Genomic DNA, 19,928 nt, shown 5'->3' with positions numbered 1-19,928 from the left:
ACTCTGAAAGTTACATCGATTGCACGCAATAACTTTTCCCTGGCTATTGTACTTAGAGAGATATTGGCATACTTTGACATTTTGGGGGGTATGAAATTTACCAAGATTTCTCTATGTTCCCGAAGGCCTAGAACTACAATTCCGGTATCAGAGTGTCTAACTCTGAAAGTTACATCGATTGCACGCAATAACTTTTCCCTGGCTATTGTACTTAGAGAGATATTGGCATACTTTGACATTTTGGGGGGTATGAAATTTACCAAGATTTCTCTATGTTCCCGAAGGCCTAGAACTACAATTCCGGTATCAGAGTGTCTAACTCTGAAAGTTACATCGATTGCACGCAATAACTTTTCCCTGGCTATTGTACTTAGAGAGATATTGGCATACTTTGACATTTTGGGGGGTATGAAATTTACCAAGATTTCTCTATGTTCCCGAAGGCCTAGAACTACAATTCCGGTATCAGAGTGTCTAACTCTGAAAGTTACATCGATTGCACGCAATAACTTTTCCCTGGCTATTGTACTTAGAGAGATATTGGCATACTTTGACATTTTGGGGGGTATGAAATTTACCAAGATTTCTCTATGTTCCCGAAGGCCTAGAACTACAATTCCGGTATCAGAGTGTCTAACTCTGAAAGTTACATCGATTGCACGCAATAACTTTTCCCTGGCTATTGTACTTAGAGAGATATTGGCATACTTTGACATTTTGGGGGGTATGAAATTTACCAAGATTTCTCTATGTTCCCGAAGGCCTAGAACTACAATTCCGGTATCAGAGTGTCTAACTCTGAAAGTTACATCGATTGCACGCAATAACTTTTCCCTGGCTATTGTACTTAGAGAGATATTGGCATACTTTGACATTTTGGGGGGTATGAAATTTACCAAGATTTCTCTATGTTCCCGAAGGCCTAGAACTACAATTCCGGTATCAGAGTGTCTAACTCTGAAAGTTACATCGATTGCACGCAATAACTTTTCCCTGGCTATTGTACTTAGAGAGATATTGGCATACTTTGACATTTTGGGGGGTATGAAATTTACCAAGATTTCTCTATGTTCCCGAAGGCCTAGAACTACAATTCCGGTATCAGAGTGTCTAACTCTGAAAGTTACATCGATTGCACGCAATAACTTTTCCCTGGCTATTGTACTTAGAGAGATATTGGCATACTTTGACATTTTGGGGGGTATGAAATTTACCAAGATTTCTCTATGTTCCCGAAGGCCTAGAACTACAATTCCGGTATCAGAGTGTCTAACTCTGAAAGTTACATCGATTGCACGCAATAACTTTTCCCTGGCTATTGTACTTAGAGAGATATTGGCATACTTTGACATTTTGGGGGGTATGAAATTTACCAAGATTTCTCTATGTTCCCGAAGGCCTAGAACTACAATTCCGGTATCAGAGTGTCTAACTCTGAAAGTTACATCGATTGCACGCAATAACTTTTCCCTGGCTATTGTACTTAGAGAGATATTGGCATACTTTGACATTTTGGGGGGTATGAAATTTACCAAGATTTCTCTATGTTCCCGAAGGCCTAGAACTACAATTCCGGTATCAGAGTGTCTAACTCTGAAAGTTACATCGATTGCACGCAATAACTTTTCCCTGGCTATTGTACTTAGAGAGATATTGGCATACTTTGACATTTTGGGGGGTATGAAATTTACCAAGATTTCTCTATGTTCCCGAAGGCCTAGAACTACAATTCCGGTATCAGAGTGTCTAACTCTGAAAGTTACATCGATTGCACGCAATAACTTTTCCCTGGCTATTGTACTTAGAGAGATATTGGCATACTTTGACATTTTGGGGGGTATGAAATTTACCAAGATTTCTCTATGTTCCCGAAGGCCTAGAACTACAATTCCGGTATCAGAGTGTCTAACTCTGAAAGTTACATCGATTGCACGCAATAACTTTTCCCTGGCTATTGTACTTAGAGAGATATTGGCATACTTTGACATTTTGGGGGGTATGAAATTTACCAAGATTTCTCTATGTTCCCGAAGGCCTAGAACTACAATTCCGGTATCAGAGTGTCTAACTCTGAAAGTTACATCGATTGCACGCAATAACTTTTCCCTGGCTATTGTACTTAGAGAGATATTGGCATACTTTGACATTTTGGGGGGTATGAAATTTACCAAGATTTCTCTATGTTCCCGAAGGCCTAGAACTACAATTCCGGTATCAGAGTGTCTAACTCTGAAAGTTACATCGATTGCACGCAATAACTTTTCCCTGGCTATTGTACTTAGAGAGATATTGGCATACTTTGACATTTTGGGGGGTATGAAATTTACCAAGATTTCTCTATGTTCCCGAAGGCCTAGAACTACAATTCCGGTATCAGAGTGTCTAACTCTGAAAGTTACATCGATTGCACGCAATAACTTTTCCCTGGCTATTGTACTTAGAGAGATATTGGCATACTTTGACATTTTGGGGGGTATGAAATTTACCAAGATTTCTCTATGTTCCCGAAGGCCTAGAACTACAATTCCGGTATCAGAGTGTCTAACTCTGAAAGTTACATCGATTGCACGCAATAACTTTTCCCTGGCTATTGTACTTAGAGAGATATTGGCATACTTTGACATTTTGGGGGGTATGAAATTTACCAAGATTTCTCTATGTTCCCGAAGGCCTAGAACTACAATTCCGGTATCAGAGTGTCTAACTCTGAAAGTTACATCGATTGCACGCAATAACTTTTCCCTGGCTATTGTACTTAGAGAGATATTGGCATACTTTGACATTTTGGGGGGTATGAAATTTACCAAGATTTCTCTATGTTCCCGAAGGCCTAGAACTACAATTCCGGTATCAGAGTGTCTAACTCTGAAAGTTACATCGATTGCACGCAATAACTTTTCCCTGGCTATTGTACTTAGAGAGATATTGGCATACTTTGACATTTTGGGGGGTATGAAATTTACCAAGATTTCTCTATGTTCCCGAAGGCCTAGAACTACAATTCCGGTATCAGAGTGTCTAACTCTGAAAGTTACATCGATTGCACGCAATAACTTTTCCCTGGCTATTGTACTTAGAGAGATATTGGCATACTTTGACATTTTGGGGGGTATGAAATTTACCAAGATTTCTCTATGTTCCCGAAGGCCTAGAACTACAATTCCGGTATCAGAGTGTCTAACTCTGAAAGTTACATCGATTGCACGCAATAACTTTTCCCTGGCTATTGTACTTAGAGAGATATTGGCATACTTTGACATTTTGGGGGGTATGAAATTTACCAAGATTTCTCTATGTTCCCGAAGGCCTAGAACTACAATTCCGGTATCAGAGTGTCTAACTCTGAAAGTTACATCGATTGCACGCAATAACTTTTCCCTGGCTATTGTACTTAGAGAGATATTGGCATACTTTGACATTTTGGGGGGTATGAAATTTACCAAGATTTCTCTATGTTCCCGAAGGCCTAGAACTACAATTCCGGTATCAGAGTGTCTAACTCTGAAAGTTACATCGATTGCACGCAATAACTTTTCCCTGGCTATTGTACTTAGAGAGATATTGGCATACTTTGACATTTTGGGGGGTATGAAATTTACCAAGATTTCTCTATGTTCCCGAAGGCCTAGAACTACAATTCCGGTATCAGAGTGTCTAACTCTGAAAGTTACATCGATTGCACGCAATAACTTTTCCCTGGCTATTGTACTTAGAGAGATATTGGCATACTTTGACATTTTGGGGGGTATGAAATTTACCAAGATTTCTCTATGTTCCCGAAGGCCTAGAACTACAATTCCGGTATCAGAGTGTCTAACTCTGAAAGTTACATCGATTGCACGCAATAACTTTTCCCTGGCTATTGTACTTAGAGAGATATTGGCATACTTTGACATTTTGGGGGGTATGAAATTTACCAAGATTTCTCTATGTTCCCGAAGGCCTAGAACTACAATTCCGGTATCAGAGTGTCTAACTCTGAAAGTTACATCGATTGCACGCAATAACTTTTCCCTGGCTATTGTACTTAGAGAGATATTGGCATACTTTGACATTTTGGGGGGTATGAAATTTACCAAGATTTCTCTATGTTCCCGAAGGCCTAGAACTACAATTCCGGTATCAGAGTGTCTAACTCTGAAAGTTACATCGATTGCACGCATATAACTTTTCCCTGGCTATTGTACTTAGAGAGATATTGGCATACTTTGACATTTTGGGGGGTATGAAATTTACCAAGATTTCTCTATGTTCCCGAAGGCCTAGAACTACAATTCCGGTATCAGAGTGTCTAACTCTGAAAGTTACATCGATTGCACGCAATAACTTTTCCCTGGCTATTGTACTTAGAGAGATATTGGCATACTTTGACATTTTGGGGGGTATGAAATTTACCAAGATTTCTCTATGTTCCCGAAGGCCTAGAACTACAATTCCGGTATCAGAGTGTCTAACTCTGAAAGTTACATCGATTGCACGCAATAACTTTTCCCTGGCTATTGTACTTAGAGAGATATTGGCATACTTTGACATTTTGGGGGGTATGAAATTTACCAAGATTTCTCTATGTTCCCGAAGGCCTAGAACTACAATTCCGGTATCAGAGTGTCTAACTCTGAAAGTTACATCGATTGCACGCAATAACTTTTCCCTGGCTATTGTACTTAGAGAGATATTGGCATACTTTGACATTTTGGGGGGTATGAAATTTACCAAGATTTCTCTAGTTCCCGAAGGCCTAGAACTACAATTCCGGTATCAGAGTGTCTAACTCTGAAAGTTACATCGATTGCACGCAATAACTTTTCCCTGGCTATTGTACTTAGAGAGATATTGGCATACTTTGACATTTTGGGGGGTATGAAATTTACCAAGATTTCTCTATGTTCCCGAAGGCCTAGAACTACAATTCCGGTATCAGAGTGTCTAACTCTGAAAGTTACATCGATTGCACGCAATAACTTTTCCCTGGCTATTGTACTTAGAGAGATATTGGCATACTTTGACATTTTGGGGGGTATGAAATTTACCAAGATTTCTCTATGTTCCCGAAGGCCTAGAACTACAATTCCGGTATCAGAGTGTCTAACTCTGAAAGTTACATCGATTGCACGCAATAACTTTTCCCTGGCTATTGTACTTAGAGAGATATTGGCATACTTTGACATTTTGGGGGGTATGAAATTTACCAAGATTTCTCTATGTTCCCGAAGGCCTAGAACTACAATTCCGGTATCAGAGTGTCTAACTCTGAAAGTTACATCGATTGCACGCAATAACTTTTCCCTGGCTATTGTACTTAGAGAGATATTGGCATACTTTGACATTTTGGGGGGTATGAAATTTACCAAGATTTCTCTATGTTCCCGAAGGCCTAGAACTACAATTCCGGTATCAGAGTGTCTAACTCTGAAAGTTACATCGATTGCACGCAATAACTTTTCCCTGGCTATTGTACTTAGAGAGATATTGGCATACTTTGACATTTTGGGGGGTATGAAATTTACCAAGATTTCTCTATGTTCCCGAAGGCCTAGAACTACAATTCCGGTATCAGAGTGTCTAACTCTGAAAGTTACATCGATTGCACGCAATAACTTTTCCCTGGCTATTGTACTTAGAGAGATATTGGCATACTTTGACATTTTGGGGGGTATGAAATTTACCAAGATTTCTCTATGTTCCCGAAGGCCTAGAACTACAATTCCGGTATCAGAGTGTCTAACTCTGAAAGTTACATCGATTGCACGCAATAACTTTTCCCTGGCTATTGTACTTAGAGAGATATTGGCATACTTTGACATTTTGGGGGGTATGAAATTTACCAAGATTTCTCTATGTTCCCGAAGGCCTAGAACTACAATTCCGGTATCAGAGTGTCTAACTCTGAAAGTTACATCGATTGCACGCAATAACTTTTCCCTGGCTATTGTACTTAGAGAGATATTGGCATACTTTGACATTTTGGGGGGTATGAAATTTACCAAGATTTCTCTATGTTCCCGAAGGCCTAGAACTACAATTCCGGTATCAGAGTGTCTAACTCTGAAAGTTACATCGATTGCACGCAATAACTTTTCCCTGGCTATTGTACTTAGAGAGATATTGGCATACTTTGACATTTTGGGGGGTATGAAATTTACCAAGATTTCTCTATGTTCCCGAAGGCCTAGAACTACAATTCCGGTATCAGAGTGTCTAACTCTGAAAGTTACATCGATTGCACGCAATAACTTTTCCCTGGCTATTGTACTTAGAGAGATATTGGCATACTTTGACATTTTGGGGGGTATGAAATTTACCAAGATTTCTCTATGTTCCCGAAGGCCTAGAACTACAATTCCGGTATCAGAGTGTCTAACTCTGAAAGTTACATCGATTGCACGCAATAACTTTTCCCTGGCTATTGTACTTAGAGAGATATTGGCATACTTTGACATTTTGGGGGGTATGAAATTTACCAAGATTTCTCTATGTTCCCGAAGGCCTAGAACTACAATTCCGGTATCAGAGTGTCTAACTCTGAAAGTTACATCGATTGCACGCAATAACTTTTCCCTGGCTATTGTACTTAGAGAGATATTGGCATACTTTGACATTTTGGGGGGTATGAAATTTACCAAGATTTCTCTATGTTCCCGAAGGCCTAGAACTACAATTCCGGTATCAGAGTGTCTAACTCTGAAAGTTACATCGATTGCACGCAATAACTTTTCCCTGGCTATTGTACTTAGAGAGATATTGGCATACTTTGACATTTTGGGGGGTATGAAATTTACCAAGATTTCTCTATGTTCCCGAAGGCCTAGAACTACAATTCCGGTATCAGAGTGTCTAACTCTGAAAGTTACATCGATTGCACGCAATAACTTTTCCCTGGCTATTGTACTTAGAGAGATATTGGCATACTTTGACATTTTGGGGGGTATGAAATTTACCAAGATTTCTCTATGTTCCCGAAGGCCTAGAACTACAATTCCGGTATCAGAGTGTCTAACTCTGAAAGTTACATCGATTGCACGCAATAACTTTTCCCTGGCTATTGTACTTAGAGAGATATTGGCATACTTTGACATTTTGGGGGGTATGAAATTTACCAAGATTTCTCTATGTTCCCGAAGGCCTAGAACTACAATTCCGGTATCAGAGTGTCTAACTCTGAAAGTTACATCGATTGCACGCAATAACTTTTCCCTGGCTATTGTACTTAGAGAGATATTGGCATACTTTGACATTTTGGGGGGTATGAAATTTACCAAGATTTCTCTATGTTCCCGAAGGCCTAGAACTACAATTCCGGTATCAGAGTGTCTAACTCTGAAAGTTACATCGATTGCACGCAATAACTTTTCCCTGGCTATTGTACTTAGAGAGATATTGGCATACTTTGACATTTTGGGGGGTATGAAATTTACCAAGATTTCTCTATGTTCCCGAAGGCCTAGAACTACAATTCCGGTATCAGAGTGTCTAACTCTGAAAGTTACATCGATTGCACGCAATAACTTTTCCCTGGCTATTGTACTTAGAGAGATATTGGCATACTTTGACATTTTGGGGGGTATGAAATTTACCAAGATTTCTCTATGTTCCCGAAGGCCTAGAACTACAATTCCGGTATCAGAGTGTCTAACTCTGAAAGTTACATCGATTGCACGCAATAACTTTTCCCTGGCTATTGTACTTAGAGAGATATTGGCATACTTTGACATTTTGGGGGGTATGAAATTTACCAAGATTTCTCTATGTTCCCGAAGGCCTAGAACTACAATTCCGGTATCAGAGTGTCTAACTCTGAAAGTTACATCGATTGCACGCAATAACTTTTCCCTGGCTATTGTACTTAGAGAGATATTGGCATACTTTGACATTTTGGGGGGTATGAAATCTACCAAGATTTCTCTATGTTCCCGAAGGCCTAGAACTACAATTCCGGTATCAGAGTGTCTAACTCTGAAAGTTACATCGATTGCACGCAATAACTTTTCCCTGGCTATTGTACTTAGAGAGATATTGGCATACTTTGACATTTTGGGGGGTATGAAATTTACCAAGATTTCTCTATGTTCCCGAAGGCCTAGAACTACAATTCCGGTATCAGAGTGTCTAACTCTGAAAGTTACATCGATTGCACGCAATAACTTTTCCCTGGCTATTGTACTTAGAGAGATATTGGCATACTTTGACATTTTGGGGGGTATGAAATTTACCAAGATTTCTCTATGTTCCCGAAGGCCTAGAACTACAATTCCGGTATCAGAGTGTCTAACTCTGAAAGTTACATCGATTGCACGCAATAACTTTTCCCTGGCTATTGTACTTAGAGAGATATTGGCATACTTTGACATTTTGGGGGGTATGAAATTTACCAAGATTTCTCTATGTTTCCGAAGGCCTAGAACTACAATTCCGGTATCAGAGTGTCTAACTCTGAAAGTTACATCGATTGCACGCAATAACTTTTCCCCTGGCTATTGCACTTAGAGAGATATTGGCATACTTTGAAATTTTTGGGGGGTATGAAATTTACCAAGATTTCTCTATGTTCCCGAAGGCCTAGAACTACAATTCCGGTATCAGAGTGTCTAACTCTGAAAGTTACATCGATTGCACGCAATAACTTTTCCCTGGCTATTGTACTTAGAGAGATATTGGCATACTTTGGACATTTTAGGGGGTATGAAATTTACCAAGATTTCTCTATGTTCCCGAAGGCCTAGAACTACAATTCCGGTATCAGAGTGTCTAACTCTGAAAGTTACTATCGATTGCACGCAATAACTTTTCCCTGGCTATTGTACTTAGAGAGATATTGTGCATACTTTGACATTTTTGGGGGGTATGAAATTTACCAAGATTTCTCTATGTTCCCGAAGGCCTAGAACTACAATTCCGGTATCAGAGTGTCTAACTCTGAAAGTTACATCGATTGCACGCAATAACTTTTCCCTGGCTATTGTACTTAGAGAGATATTGGCATACTTTGACATTTTGGGGGGTATGAAATTTACCAAGATTTCTCTATGTTCCCGAAGGCCTAGAACTACAATTCCGGTATCAGAGTGTCTAACTCTGAAAGTTACATCGATTGCACGCAATAACTTTTCCCTGGCTATTGTACTTAGAGAGATATTGGCATACTTTGACATTTTGGGGGGTATGAAATTTACCAAGATTTCTCTATGTTCCCGAAGGCCTAGAACTACAATTCCGGTAAAGTGTCTAACTCTGAAAGTTACATCGATTGCACGCAATAACTTTTCCCTGGCTATTGTACTTAGAGAGATATTGGCATACTTTGACATTTTGGGGGGTATGAAATTTACCAAGATTTCTCTATGTTCCCGAAGGCCTAGAACTACAATTCCGGTATCAGAGTGTCTAACTCTGAAAGTTATACATCGATTGCACGCAATAACTTTTCCCTGCTATTGTACTTAGAGAGATATTGGCATACTTTGACATTTTGGGGGTATGAAATTTACCAAGATTTCTCTATGTTCCCGAAGGCCTAGAACTACAATTCGGTATCAGAGTGTCTAACTCTGAAAGTTACATCGATTGCACGCAATAACTTTTCCCTGGCTATTGTACTTAGAGAGATATTGGCATACTTTGACATTTTGGGGGGTATGAAATTTACCAAGATTTCTCTATGTTCCCGAAGGCCTAGAACTACAATTCCGGTATCAGAGTGTCTAACTCTGAAAGTTACATCGATTGCACGCAATAACTTTTCCCTGGCTATTGTACTTAGAGAGATATTGGGCATACTTTGACATTTTGGGGGGTATGAAATTTACCAAGATTTCTCTATGTTCCCGAAGGCCTAGAACTACAATTCCGGTATCAGAGTGTCTAACTCTGAAAGTTACATCGATTGCACGCAATAACTTTTCCCTGGCTATTGTACTTAGAGAGATATTGGCATACTTTGACATTTTGGGGGGTATGAAATTTACCAAGATTTCTCTATGTTCCCGAAGGCCTAGAACTACAATTCCGGTATCAGAGTGTCTAACTCTGAAAGTTACATCGATTGCACGCAATAACTTTCCCTGGCTATTGTACTTAGAGAGATATTGGCATACTTTGACATTTTGGGGGGTATGAAATTTACCAAGATTTCTCTATGTTCCCGAAGGCCTAGAACTACAATTCCGGTATCAGAGTGTCTAACTCTGAAAGTTACATCGATTGCACGCAATAACTTTTCCCTGGCTATTGTACTTAGAGAGATATTGGCATACTTTGACATTTTGGGGGGGTATGAAATTTACCAAGATTTCTCTATGTTCCCGAAGGCCTAGAACTACAATTCCGGTATCAGAGTGTCTAACTCTGAAAGTTACATCGATTGCACGCAATAACTTTTCCCTGGCTATTGTACTTAGAGAGATATTGGCATACTTTGACATTTTGGGGGGTATGAAATTTACCAAGATTTCTCTATGTTCCCGAAGGCCTAGAAACTTACAATTCCGGTATCAGAGTGTCCTAACTCTGAAAGTTACATCGATTGCACGCAATAACTTTCCCAGGCTATTGTACTTAGAGAGATATTGGCATACTTTGACATTTTGGGGGGTATGAAATTTACCAAGATTTCTCTATGTTCCCGAAGGCCTAGAACTACAATTCCGGTATCAGAGTGTCTAACTCTGAAAGTTACATCGATTGCACGCAATAACTTTTCCTGGCTATTGTACTTAGAGAGATATTGGCATACTTTGACATTTTGGGGAGTATGAAATTTACCAAGATTTCTCTCTGTTCCCAGAAGGCCTAGAACTACAATTCCGGTATCAGAGTGTCTAACTCTGAAAGTTACATCGATTGCACGCAATAACTTTTCCCTGGCTATTGTACTTAGAGAGATATTGGCATACTTTGACATTTTGGGGGTATGAAATTTACCAAGATTTCTCTATGTTCCCGAAGGCCTAGAACTACAATAGACACTTACGTGACCTTTGACACGAACCAATCAGGTTGCAGCAGAATGTAAACAAAGAACAAGGCCGGGCAAGCTTACAATGAGCTCTTATGGGAAATGGTTGAAAAATGAATGTTTTAAGCAAATTTACGTTGAATTGGCGATGACTGGCCCTAATAAATAGTAAGAGCGTAGAGCTAGTATGTAGTTACAGATTTTTGTCTAGGATGAACATGAATGGTGGTAAGTACGCATCAGCGTGCTGTGTCCAAATGCATGGTTTTTTGACAACTTTTCGGATTAAGCGACGATTGTTGTATACTACACTATAGGGTTTTTGTAATGCATATTTTGACGATTTCATAGCCTGCCGGTCTCGAGTGAAATTTTCGAGCATATCTCATGTTCAGAAATATATGCTATAAAATACAGCTGCTGCCACATATCACAATTTTGGTATATTGATTATGAAACTTGAAAGCTATGGAGATTCTATCGAATTTCTGGATTTGAGTGGAACAGCATCTTCTTCTAACACCGCCGAGAAAGCTACGAAATATTTCATGGAGCGCTACGTACACGGCTGAGGGACAAAGATTGAGGAGACAATCCACTCTTTGTGGAAGCAATATTCTAGTGAACAGCCAATGTTATCGCAACTTGCGGAAAAGTGAGATATACTCAATGGAAATACACGTTCTCAGAAAATCCATTATTGATTCGTATTGCACTTGTAAGACAGGGTAAGGAAAGCAAAAGACATTTTTACAGAGATTCCTGCAATAGATGTTGTAACCATGATTTATTTTCACATTAGGTTCTGATATATGCTCTCATGCATATATGCATTGATTAAGACAATCCAGGACCTGAAGCTACAAGGACTACATTGTGATTTGCATCAGCCTCAGTGAGCTCGATCGTGATTGACAATCAATTTTTCGACCGTACTCGCAACCGATCAACTCCTGCCTCAAGGTAGATTTTGGTGTATCTGGTGTCTTCAGTTTTATAACATTCCACCAAACACAAATAATCCTAGTACATTTTCACCTGGAGAATTGTTCATTCAACAAATTGGGCCTCTAAATGAGCTTCAATGCACACCACTGGAGTATAGTATGAATAGACAAAGACATGCACTGTGGGTACACATTGACCATGGCACCGCGCAATTACGATCCGTAGCATGCTATTAGGCATTACGGTATTCACAATGGAACTGAATTTCCACAATTGCCGAATATGTTGCGTCGGTCATTTTTAATTTTCAATCTCGAATTAGAGTAAGCAATTAGTCCATATTTGGTTAGTTGATACACAATGCTGCATCCGATCAGCTGTTCAATATGAATACGTTGTCTCGCCATCTTTCTTGTTGTGGAACAGTCTGGCTCAGGCATTTGACGGTGTGCCAAATCATGTGCAGGAATATTTAAATGATTCAATTTCTTGATTTCAGACTCAATGTTGAATCCCTTTTCTGCCATGATAGCATTTTCTGGTTCACCATAGCTGAACTCCATCATTTTCTCACATTTCTTGTCGAATCCACATATTTCACTAATATTTCCCTGTGAACAGTTCCTGCACAAAAGTAAGTGCACCACAATTCATCAATCCTTTCAAAGTTGTATGTGATTTATTGACAGTCAATAATCATTCTAGTTTTGAGAAATCATGAATGAATGCAAATGGTGCCTTTTTAAGAACCACATATCAACATGGCCAAATCGAAATCTAATGAAGCAGTTATATACGGTTGACCCAATGGTTTAATACTATGCTTACAGCAATACTATAAATTTGACGTCAGTAGGATAAGTCGGGCAATTCAGAAAGAATTTAATGTAGTCTAGCATAAAATTTCAGCTTCTCCGCATCTTTTGACATTATGATGCTCCTCTGAGAACTAAACTTCACTAGCAATAATTGTCCGTCAATTTGTAATTTTCCTGGACGGGTTTCCTGTTTTGTGCTTCTACTTTGATTTTCCTGCGGTTTATCCATCAAATTCCTCTTTCTGCAGCTTCATATAAGATATCCATCAAGCCTGCACAAAATATATAATATGTTTATTTTACAGAGCATCACTGCTGTGCAGGCGCCTATCAAGGCGTACTCGTCCGACTCATGCAACGTATCAGTGCTACCAATTTCAACTATTCATCTCATTATTGAATATATTGCTCTCAGCAGTTTCAATCCATTACACACCATCAAGCAACAAAACTGGAGTGGAATAAAACGAGACACACTCCAAGTCGATTGTGGCATCAAGTGTGACTTCATTTCAGATTGGACTCATTTTGAAACACAGAATTGTTTCATCTAAATTATGTCACGATTCCATATATTTGATGCAATAATAGATATGTCATTTTATTAATAAAATGAGAATTCAGATGACTACAAGGAAGTCCACATGCCTTTATCCAGATTTTACATTCTTCCATGCATGTTATTGGCTCTGGGAAAGGTACAAGCGCACACCACGAACGGTCTGAGTAGCCATCTCCAAGTTACACAGGATATTAGCGCAGTGGTTATCCGGCATTTGTCCTGATTGATTCAATGCATGAGCTAGAACAAAAAATGACGATTTCAGCTGGGAACTGATCATGTTGCCTAACATATATCATATTAATATGATCAATTGATCATTGAATATGCAGACAAGTGTCCAGTGTAACAGTAATTTGCTGGATAGTGATGCAGACTGTGTAGACTGTAGGCTACTATACGATTTCATAAATAGAACACTTATAACGCCAAGCCCACATACTGAATACCCCACATACCCTGACTCAAGATTAATCTAATACATGCTTTCGGTACGACAATTCCATTGTGTACGACTAAGGACTAAGGATAATACAGCAATAGTTGCTTCATCCGAAAAGTTGTCAGAAATCCATTCATTTCGACGTACCATGCTGATGGGTGCTTGCCACCATTCGTGTTTATTGTAGGTTAGAACACTGCAAATACATACTAGCTCTACGTTATTACCATTCACCAAAGCCAGCTATTCCCAATTCAATGTAATTTTGCTAAAAACCTTCATTTTTCAACCCTTTTCCATAAGCGCTCATAGTGAGATTGCCCGGCCTTGTTCTTTGTTTACATCCTGCTGCAACCTGATTGGTTCGTGTCAAAGGTCACGTAAGTGTCTATTCCGGTATCAGAGTGTCTAACTCTGAAAGTTACATCGATTGCACGCAATAACTTTTCCCTGGCTATTGTACTTAGAGAGATATTGGCATACTTTGACATTTTGGGGGGTATGAAATTTACCAAGATTTCTCTATGTTCCCGAAGGCCTAGAACTACAATTCCGGTATCAGAGTGTCTAACTCTGAAAGTTACATCGATTGCACGCAATAACTTTTCCCTGGCTATTGTACTTAGAGAGATATTGGCATACTTTGACATTTTGGGGGGTATGAAATTTACCAAGATTTCTCTATGTTCCCGAAGGCCTAGAACTACAATTCCGGTATCAGAGTGTCTAACTCTGAAAGTTACATCGATTGCACGCAATAACTTTTCCCTGGCTATTGTACTTAGAGAGATATTGGCATACTTTGACATTTTGGGGGGTATGAAATTTACCAAGATTTCTCTATGTTCCCGAAGGCCTAGAACTACAATTCCGGTATCAGAGTGTCTAACTCTGAAAGTTACATCGATTGCACGCAATAACTTTTCCCTGGCTATTGTACTTAGAGAGATATTGGCATACTTTGATATTTTGGGGGGTATGAAATTTACCAAGATTTCTCTATGTTCCCGAAGGCCTAGAACTACAATTCCGGTATCAGAGTGTCTAACTCTGAAAGTTACATCGATTGCACGCAATAACTTTTCCCTGGCTATTGTACTTAGAGAGATATTGGCATACTTTGACATTTTGGGGGGTATGAAATTTACCAAGATTTCTCTATGTTCCCGAAGGCCTAGAACTACAATTCCGGTATCAGAGTGTCTAACTCTGAAAGTTACATCGATTGCACGCAATAACTTTTCCCTGGCTATTGTACTTAGAGAGATATTGGCATACTTTGACATTTTGGGGGGTATGAAATTTACCAAGATTTCTCTATGTTCCCGAAGGCCTAGAACTACAATTCCGGTATCAGAGTGTCTAACTCTGAAAGTTACATCGATTGCACGCAATAACTTTTCCCTGGCTATTGTACTTAGAGAGATATTGGCATACTTTGACATTTTGGGGGGTATGAAATTTACCAAGATTTCTCTATGTTCCCGAAGGCCTAGAACTACAATTCCGGTATCAGAGTGTCTAACTCTGAAAGTTACATCGATTGCACGCAATAACTTTTCCCTGGCTATTGTACTTAGAGAGATATTGGCATACTTTGACATTTTGGGGGGTATGAAATTTACCAAGATTTCTCTATGTTCCCGAAGGCCTAGAACTACAATTCCGGTATCAGAGTGTCTAACTCTGAAAGTTACATCGATTGCACGCAATAACTTTTCCCTGGCTATTGTACTTAGAGAGATATTGGCATACTTTGACATTTTGGGGGGTATGAAATTTACCAAGATTTCTCTATGTTCCCGAAGGCCTAGAACTACAATTCCGGTATCAGAGTGTCTAACTCTGAAAGTTACATCGATTGCACGCAATAACTTTTCCCTGGCTATTGTACTTAGAGAGATATTGGCATACTTTGACATTTTGGGGGGTATGAAATTTACCAAGATTTCTCTATGTTCCCGAAGGCCTAGAACTACAATTCCGGTATCAGAGTGTCTAACTCTGAAAGTTACATCGATTGCACGCAATAACTTTTCCCTGGCTATTGTACTTAGAGAGATATTGGCATACTTTGACATTTTGGGGGGTATGAAATTTACCAAGATTTCTCTATGTTCCCGAAGGCCTAGAACTACAATTCCGGTATCAGAGTGTCTAACTCTGAAAGTTACATCGATTGCACGCAATAACTTTTCCCTGGCTATTGTACTTAGAGAGATATTGGCATACTTTGACATTTTGGGGGGTATGAAATTTACCAAGATTTCTCTATGTTCCCGAAGGCCTAGAACTACAATTCCGGTATCAGAGTGTCTAACTCTGAAAGTTACATCGATTGCACGCAATAACTTTTCCCTGGCTATTGTACTTAGAGAGATATTGGCATACTTTGACATTTTGGGGGGTATGAAATTTACCAAGATTTCTCTATGTTCCCGAAGGCCTAGAACTACAATTCCGGTATCAGAGTGTCTAACTCTGAAAGTTACATCGATTGCACGCAATAACTTTTCCCTGGCTATTGTACTTAGAGAGATATTGGCATACTTTGACATTTTGGGGGGTATGAAATTTACCAAGATTTCTCTATGTTCCCGAAGGCCTAGAACTACAATTCCGGTATCAGAGTGTCTAACTCTGAAAGTTACATCGATTGCACGCAATAACTTTTCCCTGGCTATTGTACTTAGAGAGATATTGGCATACTTTGACATTTTGGGGGGTATGAAATTTACCAAGATTTCTCTATGTTCCCGAAGGCCTAGAACTACAATTCCGGTATCAGAGTGTCTAACTCTGAAAGTTACATCGATTGCACGCAATAACTTTTCCCTGGCTATTGTACTTAGAGAGATATTGGCATACTTTGACATTTTGGGGGGTATGAAATTTACCAAGATTTCTCTATGTTCCCGAAGGCCTAGAACTACAATTCCGGTATCAGAGTGTCTAACTCTGAAAGTTACATCGATTGCACGCAATAACTTTTCCCTGGCTATTGTACTTAGAGAGATATTGGCATACTTTGACATTTTGGGGGGTATGAAATTTACCAAGATTTCTCTATGTTCCCGAAGGCCTAGAACTACAATTCCGGTATCAGAGTGTCTAACTCTGAAAGTTACATCGATTGCACGCAATAACTTTTCCCTGGCTATTGTACTTAGAGAGATATTGGCATACTTTGACATTTTGGGGGGTATGAAATTTACCAAGATTTCTCTATGTTCCCGAAGGCCTAGAACTACAATTCCGGTATCAGAGTGTCTAACTCTGAAAGTTACATCGATTGCACGCAATAACTTTTCCCTGGCTATTGTACTTAGAGAGATATTGGCATACTTTGACATTTTGGGGGGTATGAAATTTACCAAGATTTCTCTATGTTCCCGAAGGCCTAGAACTACAATTCCGGTATCAGAGTGTCTAACTCTGAAAGTTACATCGATTGCACGCAATAACTTTTCCCTGGCTATTGTACTTAGAGAGATATTGGCATACTTTGACATTTTGGGGGGTATGAAATTTACCAAGATTTCTCTATGTTCCCGAAGGCCTAGAACTACAATTCCGGTATCAGAGTGTCTAACTCTGAAAGTTACATCGATTGCACGCAATAACTTTTCCCTGGCTATTGTACTTAGAGAGATATTGGCATACTTTGACATTTTGGGGGGTATGAAATTTACCAAGATTTCTCTATGTTCCCGAAGGCCTAGAACTACAATTCCGGTATCAGAGTGTCTAACTCTGAAAGTTACATCGATTGCACGCAATAACTTTTCCCTGGCTATTGTACTTAGAGAGATATTGGCATACTTTGACATTTTGGGGGGTATGAAATTTACCAAGATTTCTCTATGTTCCCGAAGGCCTAGAACTACAATTCCGGTATCAGAGTGTCTAACTCTGAAAGTTACATCGATTGCACGCAATAACTTTTCCCTGGCTATTGTACTTAGAGAGATATTGGCATACTTTGACATTTTGGGGGGTATGAAATTTACCAAGATTTCTCTATGTTCCCGAAGGCCTAGAACTACAATTCCGGTATCAGAGTGTCTAACTCTGAAAGTTACATCGATTGCACGCAATAACTTTTCCCTGGCTATTGTACTTAGAGAGATATTGGCATACTTTGACATTTTGGGGGGTATGAAATTTACCAAGATTTCTCTATGTTCCCGAAGGCCTAGAACTACAATTCCGGTATCAGAGTGTCTAACTCTGAAAGTTACATCGATTGCACGCAATAACTTTTCCCTGGCTATTGTACTTAGAGAGATATTGGCATACTTTGACATTTTGGGGGGTATGAAATTTACCAAGATTTCTCTATGTTCCCGAAGGCCTAGAACTACAATTCCGGTATCAGAGTGTCTAACTCTGAAAGTTACATCGATTGCACGCAATAACTTTTCCCTGGCTATTGTACTTAGAGAGATATTGGCATACTTTGACATTTTGGGGGGTATGAAATTTACCAAGATTTCTCTATGTTCCCGAAGGCCTAGAACTACAATTCCGGTATCAGAGTGTCTAACTCTGAAAGTTACATCGATTGCACGCAATAACTTTTCCCTGGCTATTGTACTTAGAGAGATATTGGCATACTTTGACATTTTGGGGGGTATGAAATTTACCAAGATTTCTCTATGTTCCCGAAGGCCTAGAACTACAATTCCGGTATCAGAGTGTCTAACTCTGAAAGTTACATCGATTGCACGCAATAACTTTTCCCTGGCTATTGTACTTAGAGAGATATTGGCATACTTTGACATTTTGGGGGGTATGAAATTTACCAAGATTTCTCTATGTTCCCGAAGGCCTAGAACTACAATTCCGGTATCAGAGTGTCTAACTCTGAAAGTTACATCGATTGCACGCAATAACTTTTCCCTGGCTATTGTACTTAGAGAGATATTGGCATACTTTGACATTTTGGGGGGTATGAAATTTACCAAGATTTCTCTATGTTCCCGAAGGCCTAGAACTACAATTCCGGTATCAGAGTGTCTAACTCTGAAAGTTACATCGATTGCACGCAATAACTTTTCCCTGGCTATTGTACTTAGAGAGATATTGGCATACTTTGACATTTTGGGGGGTATGAAATTTACCAAGATTTCTCTATGTTCCCGAAGGCCTAGAACTACAATTCCGGTATCAGAGTGTCTAACTCTGAAAGTTACATCGATTGCACGCAATAACTTTTCCCTGGCTATTGTACTTAGAGAGATATTGGCATACTTTGACATTTTGGGGGGTATGAAATTTACCAAGATTTCTCTATGTTCCCGAAGGCCTAGAACTACAATTCCGGTATCAGAGTGTCTAACTCTGAAAGTTACATCGATTGCACGCAATAACTTTTCCCTGGCTATTGTACTTAGAGAGATATTGGCATACTTTGACATTTTGGGGGGTATGAAATTTACCAAGATTTCTCTATGTTCCCGAAGGCCTAGAACTACAATTCCGGTATCAGAGTGTCTAACTCTGAAAGTTACATCGATTGCACGCAATAACTTTTCCCTGGCTATTGTACTTAGAGAGATATTGGCATACTTTGACATTTTGGGGGGTATGAAATTTACCAAGATTTCTCTATGTTCCCGAAGGCCTAGAACTACAATTCCGGTATCAGAGTGTCTAACTCTGAAAGTTACATCGATTGCACGCAATAACTTTTCCCTGGCTATTGTACTTAGAGAGATATTGGCATACTTTGACATTTTGGGGGGTATGAAATTTACCAAGATTTCTCTATGTTCCCGAAGGCCTAGAACTACAATTCCGGTATCAGAGTGTCTAACTCTGAAAGTTACATCGATTGCACGCAATAACTTTTCCCTGGCTATTGTACTTAGAGAGATATTGGCATACTTTGACATTTTGGGGGGTATGAAATTTACCAAGATTTCTCTATGTTCCCGAAGGCCTAGAACTACAATTCCGGTATCAGAGTGTCTAACTCTGAAAGTTACATCGATTGCACGCAATAACTTTTCCCTGGCTATTGTACTTAGAGAGATATTGGCATACTTTGACATTTTGGGGGGTATGAAATTTACCAAGATTTCTCTATGTTCCCGAAGGCCTAGAACTACAATTCCGGTATCAGAGTGTCTAACTCTGAAAGTTACATCGATTGCACGCAATAACTTTTCCCTGGCTATTGTACTTAGAGAGATATTGGCATAC

General features: G+C 39.4%; 1 long non-coding RNA gene across 1 annotated transcript; it reads left to right on the top strand.

The window, feature by feature from the left end:
* The first annotated feature begins 11,342 nt into the window (after positions 1-11,342).
* LOC145432681 (uncharacterized) lies at positions 11,343-13,449 on the top strand. The gene is made up of 3 exons (XR_013912923.1): positions 11,343-11,679; positions 11,754-11,914; positions 13,023-13,449. It is a non-coding gene; the product is annotated as an uncharacterized LOC145432681 (long non-coding RNA).
* The last annotated feature ends 6,479 nt before the right edge of the window (positions 13,450-19,928 follow it).

This window comes from Botryllus schlosseri, unplaced genomic scaffold (genome assembly GCF_051294905.1).
Source record: "Botryllus schlosseri isolate E-star unplaced genomic scaffold, Bs_hap1 Bs82a, whole genome shotgun sequence".
NCBI lineage: Eukaryota > Metazoa > Chordata > Ascidiacea > Stolidobranchia > Styelidae > Botryllus > Botryllus schlosseri.
The sequence above is the reverse complement of the archived record's forward strand: the minus strand, read 5'-3'. Positions and strand labels throughout refer to the sequence as shown.